Genomic DNA, 12644 nt, shown 5'->3' with positions numbered 1-12644 from the left:
TCCTCTGCTCCTGGTTCTCATTGTATTTAATGACTCGCCTCTGCTCCTACGCTCCTGGTTCTCATTGTATTTAATGACTCGTCTCTGCTCCTCCGCTCCTGGTTCTCATTGTAATTAATGACTCGCCTCTGCTCCTCCGCTCCTGGTTCTCATTGTATTTAATGACTTGTTTCTGCTCCTCCGCTCCTGGTTCTCATTGTATTTAATGACGCGTCTCTGCTCCTCCGCTCCTGGTTCTCATTGTATTTAGTGACTCGCCTCTGCTCCTCCGCTCCTGGTTCTCATTGTATTTAATGACTCGTCTCTGCTCCTGGTTCTCATGGTATTTAATGACTCGCCTCTGCTCCTCCGCTCCTGGTTCTCATTGTATTTAATGACGCGTCTCTGCTCCTCCGCTCCTCGTTCTCATTGTATTTAATGACTCACCTCTGCTTCTCCGCTCCTGGTTCTGATTGTATTTAATGACTCGTCTCTACTCCTCCGCTCCTGGTTCTCATTGTATTTAATGACTCGTCTCTGCTCCTCCGCTCCTGGTTCTCATTGAATTTGATGACTCGCCTCTGCTCCTCTGCTCCTGGTTCTCATTGTATTTGATGACTCATCTCTGCTCCTCCGCTCCTGGTTCTCATTGTATTTAATGACTCGTCTCTGCTCCTCCGCGCCTAGTTCTCATTGTATTTGATGACTCATCTCTGCTCCTCCGCTCCTGTTTCTCATTGTATTTAATGACTCGCCTCTGCTCCTCCGCTCCTGGTTCTCATTGTATTTAATGACTCGTTTCTGCTCCTCCGCTCCTGGTTCTCATTGTATTTAATGACTCGTCTCTGCTCCTCTGCTCCTGGTTCTCATTGTATTTATTGACTCGCCTCTGCTCCTCCGCTCCTGCTTCTCATTGTATTTTATGACTCGCCTCTGCTCCTCCGCTCCTGGTTCTCATTGTATTTATTGACTCACCTCTGCTCCTCCGCTACTGCTTCTCATTGTATTTATTGACTCGTCTCTGCTCCTCCACTCCTGGTTCTCATTGAATTTGATGACTCGCCTCTGCTCCTCTGCTCCTGGTTCTCATTGTATTTGATGACTCATCTCTGCTCCTCTGCTCCTGGTTCTCATTGTATTTAATGACTCGCCTCTGCTCCTCCGCTCCTGGTTCTCATTGTATTTAATGACTTGTTTCTGCTCCTCCGCTCCTGGTTCTCATTGTATTTAATGAATCGTCTCTGCTCCTCTGCTCCTGGTTCTCATGGTATTTAATGACTCGCCTCTGCTCCTCCGCTCCTGGTTCTCATTGTATTTAATGACGCGTCTCTGCTCCTCCGCTCCTCGTTCTCATTGTATTTAATGACTCACCTCTGCTTCTCCGCTCCTGGTTCTGATTGTATTTAATGACTCGTCTCTACTTCTCCGCTCCTGGTTCTCATTGTACTTAATGACTCGTCTCTGCTCCTCCGCTCCTGGTTCTCATTGAATTTGATGACTCGCCTCTGCTCCTCTGCTCCTGGTTCTCATTGTATTTGATGACTCATCTCTGCTCCTCCGCTCCTGGTTCTCATTGTATTTAATGACTCGTCTCTGCTCCTCCGCGCCTGGTTCTCATTGTATTTGATGACTCATCTCTGCTCCTCCGCTCCTGTTTCTCATTGTACTTAATGACTCGCCTCTGCTCCTCCGCTCCTGGTTCTCATTGTATTTAATGACTTGTTTCTGCTCCTCCGCTCCTGGTTCTCATTGCATTTAATGACTCGTCTCTGCTCCTCTGCTCCTGGTTCTCATTGTATTTATTGACTCGCCTCGGCTCCTCCGCTCCTGCTTCTCATTGTATTTTTTGACTCGCCTCTGCTCCTGGTTATCATTGTATTTATTGACTCGCCTCTGCTCCTCCGCTAACACTTCTCATTGTATTTATTGACTCGTCTCTGCTCCTCCGCTCCTGGTTCTCATTGAATTTGATGACTCACCTCTGCTCCTCTGCTCCTGGTTCTCATTGTATTTGATGACTCATCTCTGCTCCTCCGCTCCTGGTTCTCATTGTATTTAATGACTCGTCTCTGCTCCTCCGCTCCTGGTTCTCATTGTATTTGATGACTCGCCTCTGCTCCTCCGCTCCTGGTTCTCATTGTATTTAATGACTTGTTTCTGCTCCTCCGCTCCTGGTTCTCATTGTATTTAATGAATCGTCTCTGCTCCTCTGCTCCTGGTTCTCATTGTATTTATTGACTCGCCTCTGCTCCTCCGCTCCTGGTTCTCATTGTATTTATTGACTCGCCTCTGCTCCTCCGCTCCTGTTTCTCATTGTATTTAAAGACTCGCCTCTGCTCCTCTGCTCCTGGTTCTCATTGTATTTAATGACTCGCCTCTGCTCCTACGCTCCTGGTTCTCATTGTATTTAATGACTCGTCTCTGCTCCTCCGCTCCTGGTTCTCATTGTATTTAATGACTCGCCTCTGCTCCTCCGCTCCTGGTTCTCATTGTATTTAATGACTTGTTTCTGCTCCTCCGCTCCTGGTTCTCATTGTATTTAGTGACTCGCCTCTGCTCCTCCGCTCCTGGTTCTCATTGTATTTAATGACTCGTCTCTGCTCCTGGTTCTCATGGTATTTAATGACTCGCCTCTGCTCCTCCGCTCCTGGTTCTCATTGTATTTAATGACGCGTCTCTGCTCCTCCGCTCCTCGTTCTCATTGTATTTAATGACTCACCTCTGCTTCTCCGCTCCTGGTTCTGATTGTATTTAATGACTCGTCTCTACTCCTCCGCTCCTGGTTCTCATTGTATTTAATGACTCGTCTCTGCTCCTCCGCTCCTGGTTCTCATTGAATTTGATGACTCGCCTCTGCTCCTCTGCTCCTGGTTCTCATTGTATTTGATGACTCATCTCTGCTCCTCCGCTCCTGGTTCTCATTGTATTTAATGACTCGTCTCTGCTCCTCCGCGCCTAGTTCTCATTGTATTTGATGACTCATCTCTGCTCCTCCGCTCCTGGTTCTCATTGTATTTAATGACTCGCCTCTGCTCCTCCGCTCCTGGTTCTCATTGTATTTAATGACTCGCCTCTGCTCCTCCGCTCCTGGTTCTCATTGTATTTCATGACTCGCCTCTGCTCCTCTGCTCCTGGTCCTCATTGTATTTAATGACTCGCCTCTGCTCCTCCGCTCCTGGTTCTCATTGCATTTAATGACGCGTCTCTCCTCCTCCACTCCTGGTTCTCATTGTATTTAATGACTCGCCTCTGCTCCTCCGCTCCTGGTTCTCATTGTATTTATTGACTCATCTCTGCTCCTCCGCTCCTGGTTCTCATTGTATTTAATGACGTGTCTCTGCTCCTCTGCTCCTCGTTCTCATTGTATTTAATGACTCACCTCTGCTTCTCCGCTCCTGGTTCTGATTGTACTTAGTGACTCGTCTCTGCTCCTCCGCTCCTGGTTCTCATTTTATTTCATGACTCGCCTCTGCTCCGACGCTCCTGGTTCTATGACTCGTCTCTGCTCCTCCGCTCCTGGTTCTCATTGTATTTAATGACTCACCTCTGCTGCTCCGCTCCTGGTTCTCATTGTATTTAATGACTCGCCTCTGCTCCGACGCTCCTGGTTCTATGACTCGTCTCTACTCCTCCGCTCCTGCTTCTCAGTGTATTTAATGACTCGCCACTGCTCCTCTAATCCTGGTTCTCATTGCATTTAAAGACTTGCCTCTGCTCCGCCGCTCCTGGTTCTCATTGTATTTAATGACTCGTCTCTGCTCCTCTGCTCCTGGTTCTCATTGTATTTAATGACTCGCCTCTGCTCCTCCGCTCCTGGTTCTCATTGTATTTAATGACTCGTCTCTGCTCCTCCGCTCCTGGTTCTCATTGTATTTAATGACTTCTCTCTGCTCCTCCGCTCCTGGTTCTCATTGTATTTAATGACTCGCTTCTGCTCCTCCGCTCCTGGTTCTCATTGTATTTAATGACTCAACTCTGCTCTTCTGCTCCTGGTTCTCATTGTATTTAATGACTCGCCTCTGCTCCTTCGCTCCTGGTTCTCATTGTATTTAATGACTCGCCTCTGCTCCACCGCTCCTTGTTCTCATTGTATTTAATGACGCGTCTCTGCTCCTCCGCTCCTCCGCTCCTGGTTCTCATAGTATTTAATGACTCGCCTCTGCTCCTCTGCTCCTGGTTCTCATTGTATTTAATGACTCGTCTCTGCTCCTCCACTCCTGGTTCTCATTGTATTTAATGACTCGTCTCTGCTCCTCCGCTCCTGGTTCTCATGGTATTTAATGACTCGCTTCTGCTCCTCTGTTCCTGGTTCTCATTGTATTTAATGACTCGCCTGTGCTCCTCCACTCCTGGTTCTCATTGTATTTAATGACTTGCCTGTGCTCCTCCACTCCTGGTTGTCATTGTATTTAATGACTTGTCTCTGCTCCTCCGCTCCTGGTTCTCATTGTATTTAATGACTCGCCTCTGCTCCTCTGCTCCTGGTTCTCATTGTATTTAATGACTCGTCTCTGCTCCTCCACTCCTGGTTCTCATTGTATTTAATGACTCGTCTCTGATCCTCCGCTACTGGTTCTCATTGTATTTAATGACTCGCCTCTGCTCCTCTGCTCCTGGTTCTCATTGTATTTAATGACTCGCCTGTGCTCCTCCACTCCTGGTTCTCATTGTATTTAGTGACTTGTCTCTGATCCTCCGCTCCTGGTTCTCATTGTATTTAATGACTCGCCTCTGGTCCTCTGCTCCTGGTTCTCATTGTATTTAATGAATCGCCTCTGCTCCTCCGCTCCTGATTCTCATTCTATTAAATGACTTGTCTCTGCTCCTCCGCTCCTGGTTCTCATTGAATTTGATGACTCGTCTCTGCTCCTCCGCTCCTGGTTCTCATTGTATTTGATGACTCATCTCTGCTCCTCCGCTCCTGATTCTCATTGTATTTAATGACTTGTCTCTGCTCGTCCGCTCCTGGTTCTCATTGTATTTAATGACTCGCCTCTGTGCCTCCGCTCCTGGTTCTCATTGTATTTAATGACTCCTTTCTGCTCCTCCGCTCCTGGTTCTCATTGTATTTAATGACTCGTCTCTGCTCCTCCGCTCCTGGTTCTCATTGTATTTAATGACTCGCCTCCGCTCCTGGTTCTCATTGTATTTAATCACTCGTCCATGCTCGTCCGCTCCTGGTTCTCATTGTATTTAATGACTCGACTCTGCTCGCCCGCTCCTGGTTCATTGTATTTAATGACTCGCCTCTGCTCCTCTGCTCCAGGTTCTCATTGTATTTAATGACTCACATCAGCTTCTCCGCTCCTGGTTCTCATTGTATTTAATGACTCGTCTCTACTTCTCCGCTCCTGGTTCTTATTGTACTTAATGACTCGTCTCTGCTCCTCCGCTCCTGGTTCTCATTGAATTTGATGACTCGCCTCTGCTCCTCTGTTCCTGGTTCTCATTGTATTTGATGACTCATCTCTGCTCCTCCGCTCCTGGTTCTCATTGTATTTAATGACTCGTCTCTGCTCCTCCGCGCCTGGTTCTCATTGTATTTGATGACTCATCTCTGCTCCTCCGCTCCTGTTTCTCATTGTACTTAATGACTCGCCTCTGCTCCTCCGCTCCTGGTTCTCATTGTATTTAATGACTTGTTTCTGCTCCTCCGCTCCTGGTTCTCATTGTATTTAATGACTCGTCTCTGCTCCTCTGCTCCTGGTTCTCATTGTATTTATTGACTCGCCTCTGCTCCTCCGCTCCTGCTTCTCATTGTATTTTTTGACTCGCCTCTGCTCCTGGTTCTCATTGTATTTATTGACTCGCCTCTGCTCCTCCGCTAACACTTCTCATTGTATTTATTGACTCGTCTCTGCTCCTCCGCTCCTGGTTCTCATTGAATTTGATGACTCACCTCTGCTCCTCTGCTCCTGGTTCTCATTGTATTTGATGACTCATCTCTGCTCCTCCGCTCCTGGTTCTCATTGTATTTAATGACTCGTCTCTGCTCCTCCGCTCCTGGTTCTCATTGTATTTGATGACTCGCCTCTGCTCCTCCGCTCCTGGTTCTCATTGTATTTAATGACTTGTTTCTGCTCCTCCGCTCCTGGTTCTCATTGTATTTAATGAATCGTCTCTGCTCCTCTGCTCCTGGTTCTCATTGTATTTATTGACTCGCCTCTGCTCCTCCGCTCCTGGTTCTCATTGTATTTATTGACTCGCCTCTGCTCCTCCGCTCCTGTTTCTCATTGTATTTAAAGACTCGCCTCTGCTCCTCTGCTCCTGGTTCTCATTGTATTTAATGACTCGCCTCTGCTCCTACGCTCCTGGTTCTCATTGTATTTAATGACTCGTCTCTGCTCCTCCGCTCCTGGTTCTCATTGTATTTAATGACTCGCCTCTGCTCCTCCGCTCCTGGTTCTCATTGTATTTAATGACTTGTTTCTGCTCCTCCGCTCCTGGTTCTCATTGTATTTAATGACGCGTCTCTGCTCCTCCGCTCCTGGTTCTCATTGTATTTAGTGACTCGCCTCTGCTCCTCCGCTCCTGGTTCTCATTGTATTTAATGACTCGTCTCTGCTCCTGGTTCTCATGGTATTTAATGACTCGCCTCTGCTCCTCCGCTCCTGGTTCTCATTGTATTTATTGACTCGCCTCTGCTCCTCCGCTCCTGCTTCTCATTGTATTTTATGACTCGCCTCTGCTCCTCCGCTCCTGGTTCTCATTGTATTTATTGACTCACCTCTGCTCCTCCGCTACTGCTTCTCATTGTATTTATTGACTCGTCTCTGCTCCTCCGCTCCTGGTTCTCATTGTATTTAATGACTCGCCTCTGCTCCTCCGCTCCTGGTTCTCATTGTATTTAATGACTCGTTTCTGCTCCTCCGCTCCTGGTTCTCATTGTATTTATTGACTCACCTCTGCTCCTCCGCTACTGCTTCTCATTGTATTTGATGACTCATCTCTGCTCCTCCGCTCCTGGTTCTCATTGTATTTAATGACTCGCCTCTGCTCCTCCGCTCCTGGTTCTCATTGTATTTAATGACTCGTTTCTGCTCCTCCGCTCCTGGTTCTCATTGTATTTAATGACTCGTCTCTGCTCCTCTGCTCCTGGTTCTCATTGTATTTATTGACTCGCCTCTGCTCCTCCGCTCCTGCTTCTCATTGTATTTTATGACTCGCCTCTGCTCCTCCGCTCCTGGTTCTCATTGTATTTATTGACTCACCTCTGCTCCTCCGCTACTGCTTCTCATTGTATTTATTGACTCGTCTCTGCTCCTCCGCTCCTGGTTCTCATTGAATTTGATGACTCGCCTCTGCTCCTCTGCTCCTGGTTCTCATTGTATTTGATGACTCATCTCTGCTCCTCCGCTCCTGGTTCTCATTGTATTTAATGACTCGCCTCTGCTCCTCCGCTCCTGGTTCTCATTGCATTTAATGACTTGTTTCTGCTCCTCCGCTCCTGGTTCTCATTGTATTTAATGAATCGTCTCTGCTCCTCTGCTCCTGGTTCTCATGGTATTTAATGACTCGCCTCTGCTCCTCCGCTCCTGGTTCTCATTGTATTTAATGACGCGTCTCTGCTCCTCCGCTCCTCGTTCTGATTGTATTTAATGACTCACCTCTGCTTCTCCGCTCCTGGTTCTGATTGTATTTAATGACTCGTCTCTACTTCTCCGCTCCTGGTTCTCATTGTACTTAATGACTCGTCTCTGCTCCTCCGCTCCTGGTTCTCATTGAATTTGATGACTCGCCTCTGCTCCTCTGCTCCTGGTTCTCATTGTATTTGATGACTCATCTCTGCTCCTCCGCTCCTGGTTCTCATTGTATTTAATGACTCGTCTCTGCTCCTCCGCGCCTGGTTCTCATTGTGTTTGATGACTCATCTCTGCTCCTCCGCTCCTGTTTCTCATTGTACTTAATGACTCGCCTCTGCTCCTCCGCTCCTGGTTCTCATTGTATTTAATGACTTGTTTCTGCTCCTCCGCTCCTGGTTCTCATTGCATTTAATGACTCGTCTCTGCTCCTCTGCTCCTGGTTCTCATTGTATTTATTGACTCGCCTCTGCTCCTCCGCTCCTGCTTCTCATTGTATTTTTTGACTCGCCTCTGCTCCTGGTTCTCATTGTATTTATTGACTCGCCTCTGCTCCTCCGCTAACACTTCTCATTGTATTTATTGACTCGTCTCTGCTCCTCCGCTCCTGGTTCTCATTGAATTTGATGACTCACCTCTGCTCCTCTGCTCCTGGTTCTCATTGTATTTGATGACTCATCTCTGCTCCTCCGCTCCTGGTTCTCATTGTATTTAATGACTCGTCTCTGCTCCTCCGCTCCTGGTTCTCATTGTATTTGATGACTCGCCTCTGCTCCTCCGCTCCTGGTTCTCATTGTATTTAATGACTTGTTTCTGCTCCTCCGCTCCTGGTTCTCATTGTATTTAATGAATCGTCTCTGCTCCTCTGCTCCTGGTTCTCATTGTATTTATTGACTCGCCTCTGCTCCTCCGCTCCTGGTTCTCATTGTATTTATTGACTCGCCTCTGCTCCTCCGCTCCTGTTTCTCATTGTATTTAAAGACTCGCCTCTGCTCCTCTGCTCCTGGTTCTCATTGTATTTAATGACTCGCCTCTGCTCTTACGCTCCTGGTTCTCATTGTATTTAATGACTCGTCTCTGCTCCTCCGCTCCTGGTTCTCATTGTATTTAATGACTCGCCTCTGCTCCTCCGCTCCTGGTTCTCATTGTATTTAATGACTTGTTTCTGCTCCTCCGCTGCTGGTTCTCATTGTATTTAATGACGCGTCTCTGCTCCTCCGCTCCTGGTTCTCATTGTATTTAGTGACTCGCCTCTGCTCCTCCGCTCCTGGTTCTCATTGTATTTAATGACTCGTCTCTGCTCCTGGTTCTCATGGTATTTAATGACTCGCCTCTGCTCCTCCGCTCCTGGTTCTCATTGTATTTAATGACGCGTCTCTGCTCCTCCGCTCCTCGTTCTCATTGTATTTAATGACTCACCTCTGCTTCTCCGCTCCTGGTTCTGATTGTATTTAATGACTCGTCTCTACTCCTCCGCTCCTGGTTCTCATTGTATTTAATGACTCGTCTCTGCTCCTCCGCTCCTGGTTCTCATTGAATTTGATGACTCGCCTCTGCTCCTCTGCTCCTGGTTCTCATTGTATTTGATGACTCATCTCTGCTCCTCCGCTCCTGGTTCTCATTGTATTTAATGACTCGTCTCTGCTCCTCCGCGCCTAGTTCTCATTGTATTTGATGACTCATCTCTGCTCCTCCGCTCCTGGTTCTCATTGTATTTAATGACTCGCCTCTGCTCCTCCGCTCCTGGTTCTCATTGTATTTAATGACTCGCCTCTGCTCCTCCGCTCCTGGTTCTCATTGTATTTCATGACTCGCCTCTGCTCCTCTGCTCCTGGTCCTCATTGTATTTAATGACTCGCCTCTGCTCCTCCGCTCCTGGTTCTCATTGCATTTAATGACGCGTCTCTGCTCCTCCACTCCTGGTTCTCATTGTATTTAATGACTCGCCTCTGCTCCTCCGCTCCTGGTTCTCATTGTATTTATTGACTCATCTCTGCTCCTCCGCTCCTGGTTCTCATTGTATTTAATGACGTGTCTCTGCTCCTCTGCTCCTCGTTCTCATTGTATTTAATGACTCACCTCTGCTTCTCCGCTCCTGGTTCTGATTGTACTTAGTGACTCGTCTCTGCTCCTCCGCTCCTGGTTCTCATTTTATTTAATGACTCGCCTGTGCTCCTCCACTCCTGGTTCTCATTGTATTTATTGACTCGTCTCTGCTCCTCCGCTCCTGGTTCTCATTGTATTTAATGACTCGTCTCTGCTCCTCCGCTCCTGGTTCTCATTGTATTTAATGACTCGCCTCTGCTCCTCCGCTCCTGTTTCTCATTGTATTTAATGACTCGCCTCTACTCTGACGCTCCTGGTTCTATGACTCGTCTCTGCTCCTCCGCTCCTGGTTCTCATTGTATTTAATGACTTGTTTCTGCTCCTCCGCTCCTGGTTCTCATTGTATTTAATGAATCGTCTCTGCTCCTCTGCTCCTGGTTCTCATTGTATTTATTGACTCGCCTCTGCTCCTCCGCTCCTGGTTCTCATTGTATTTATTGACTCGCCTCTGCTCCTCCGCTCCTGTTTCTCATTGTATTTAAAGACTCGCCTCTGCTCCTCTGCTCCTGGTTCTCATTGTATTTAATGACTCGCCTCTGCTCTTACGCTCCTGGTTCTCATTGTATTTAATGACTCGTCTCTGCTCCTCCGCTCCTGGTTCTCATTGTATTTAATGACTCGCCTCTGCTCCTCCGCTCCTGGTTCTCATTGTATTTAATGACTTGTTTCTGCTCCTCCGCTGCTGGTTCTCATTGTATTTAATGACGCGTCTCTGCTCCTCCGCTCCTGGTTCTCATTGTATTTAGTGACTCGCCTCTGCTCCTCCGCTCCTGGTTCTCATTGTATTTAATGACTCGTCTCTGCTCCTGGTTCTCATGGTATTTAATGACTCGCCTCTGCTCCTCCGCTCCTGGTTCTCATTGTATTTAATGACGCGTCTCTGCTCCTCCGCTCCTCGTTCTCATTGTATTTAATGACTCACCTCTGCTTCTCCGCTCCTGGTTCTGATTGTATTTAATGACTCGTCTCTACTCCTCCGCTCCTGGTTCTCATTGTATTTAATGACTCGTCTCTGCTCCTCCGCTCCTGGTTCTCATTGAATTTGATGACTCGCCTCTGCTCCTCTGCTCCTGGTTCTCATTGTATTTGATGACTCATCTCTGCTCCTCCGCTCCTGGTTCTCATTGTATTTAATGACTCGTCTCTGCTCCTCCGCGCCTAGTTCTCATTGTATTTGATGACTCATCTCTGCTCCTCCGCTCCTGGTTCTCATTGTATTTAATGACTCGCCTCTGCTCCTCCGCTCCTGGTTCTCATTGTATTTAATGACTCGCCTCTGCTCCTCCGCTCCTGGTTCTCATTGTATTTCATGACTCGCCTCTGCTCCTCTGCTCCTGGTCCTCATTGTATTTAATGACTCGCCTCTGCTCCTCCGCTCCTGGTTCTCATTGCATTTAATGACGCGTCTCTGCTCCTCCACTCCTGGTTCTCATTGTATTTAATGACTCGCCTCTGCTCCTCCGCTCCTGGTTCTCATTGTATTTATTGACTCATCTCTGCTCCTCCGCTCCTGGTTCTCATTGTATTTAATGACGTGTCTCTGCTCCTCTGCTCCTCGTTCTCATTGTATTTAATGACTCACCTCTGCTTCTCCGCTCCTGGTTCTGATTGTACTTAGTGACTCGTCTCTGCTCCTCCGCTCCTGGTTCTCATTTTATTTAATGACTCGCCTGTGCTCCTCCGCTCCTGGTTCTCATTGTATTTATTGACTCGTCTCTGCTCCTCCGCTCCTGGTTCTCATTGTATTTAATGACTCGTCTCTGCTCCTCCGCTCCTGGTTCTCATTGTATTTAATGACTCGCCTCTGCTCCTCCGCTCCTGGTTCTCATTGTATTTAATGACTCGCCTCTACTCTGACGCTCCTGGTTCTATGACTCGTCTCTGCTCCTCCGCTCCTGGTTCTCATTGTATTTAATGACTTGCCTCTGCTCCGACGCTCCTGGTTCTCATTGTATTTCATGACTCGCCTCTGCTCCGACGCTCCTGGTTCTATGACTCGTCTCTGCTCCTCCGCTCCTGGTTCTCATTGTATTTAATGACTCACCTCTGCTGCTCCGCTCCTGGTTCTCATTGTATTTAATGACTCGCCTCTGCTCCGACGCTCCTGGTTCTATAACTCGTCTCTACTCCTCCGCTCCTGCTTCTCAGTGTATTTAATGACTCGCCTCTGCTCCTCTTATCCTGGTTCTCATTGCATTTAAAGACTTGCCTCTGCTCCGCCGCTCCTGGTTCTCATTGTATTTAATGACTCGTCTCTGCTCCTCTGCTCCTGGTTCTCATTGTATTTAATGACTCGCCTCTGCTCCTCCGCTCCTGGTTCTCATTGTATTTAATGACTCGTCTCTGCTCCTCCGCTCCTGGTTCTCATTGTATTTAATGACTTCTCTCTGCTCCTCCGCTCCTGGTTCTCATTGTATTTAATGACTCGCTTCTGCTCCTCCGCTCCTGGTTCTCATTGTATTTAATGACTCAACTCTGCTCTTCTGCTCCTGGTTCTCATTGTATTTAATGACTCGCCTCTGCTCCTTCGCTCCTGGTTCTCATTGTATTGAATGACTCGCCTCTGCTCCTCCGCTCCTTGTTCTCATTGTATTTAATGACGCGTCTCTGCTCCTCCGCTCCTCCGCTCCTGGTTCTCATAGTATTTAATGACTCGCCTCTGCTCCTCTGCTCCTGGTTCTCATTGTATTTAATGACTCGTCTCTGCTCCTCCACTCCTGGTTCTCATTGTATTTAATGACTCGTCTCTGCTCCTCCGCTCCTGGTTCTCATGGTATTTAATGACTCGCTTCTGCTCCTCTGTTCCTGGTTCTCATTGTATTTAATGACTCGCCTGTGCTCCTCCACTCCTGGTTCTCATTGTATTTAATGACTCGCCTGTGCTCCTCCACTCCTGGTTGTCATTGTATTTAATGACTTGTCTCTGCTCCTCCGCTCCTGGTTCTCATTGTATTTAATGACTCGCCTCTGCTCCTCTGC

The sequence above is a fragment of the Pleurodeles waltl genome, unplaced genomic scaffold, assembly GCF_031143425.1.
Source record: "Pleurodeles waltl isolate 20211129_DDA unplaced genomic scaffold, aPleWal1.hap1.20221129 scaffold_84, whole genome shotgun sequence".
NCBI classification, from domain to species: domain Eukaryota; kingdom Metazoa; phylum Chordata; class Amphibia; order Caudata; family Salamandridae; genus Pleurodeles; species Pleurodeles waltl.
This window is presented reverse-complemented; position numbering follows the sequence as displayed.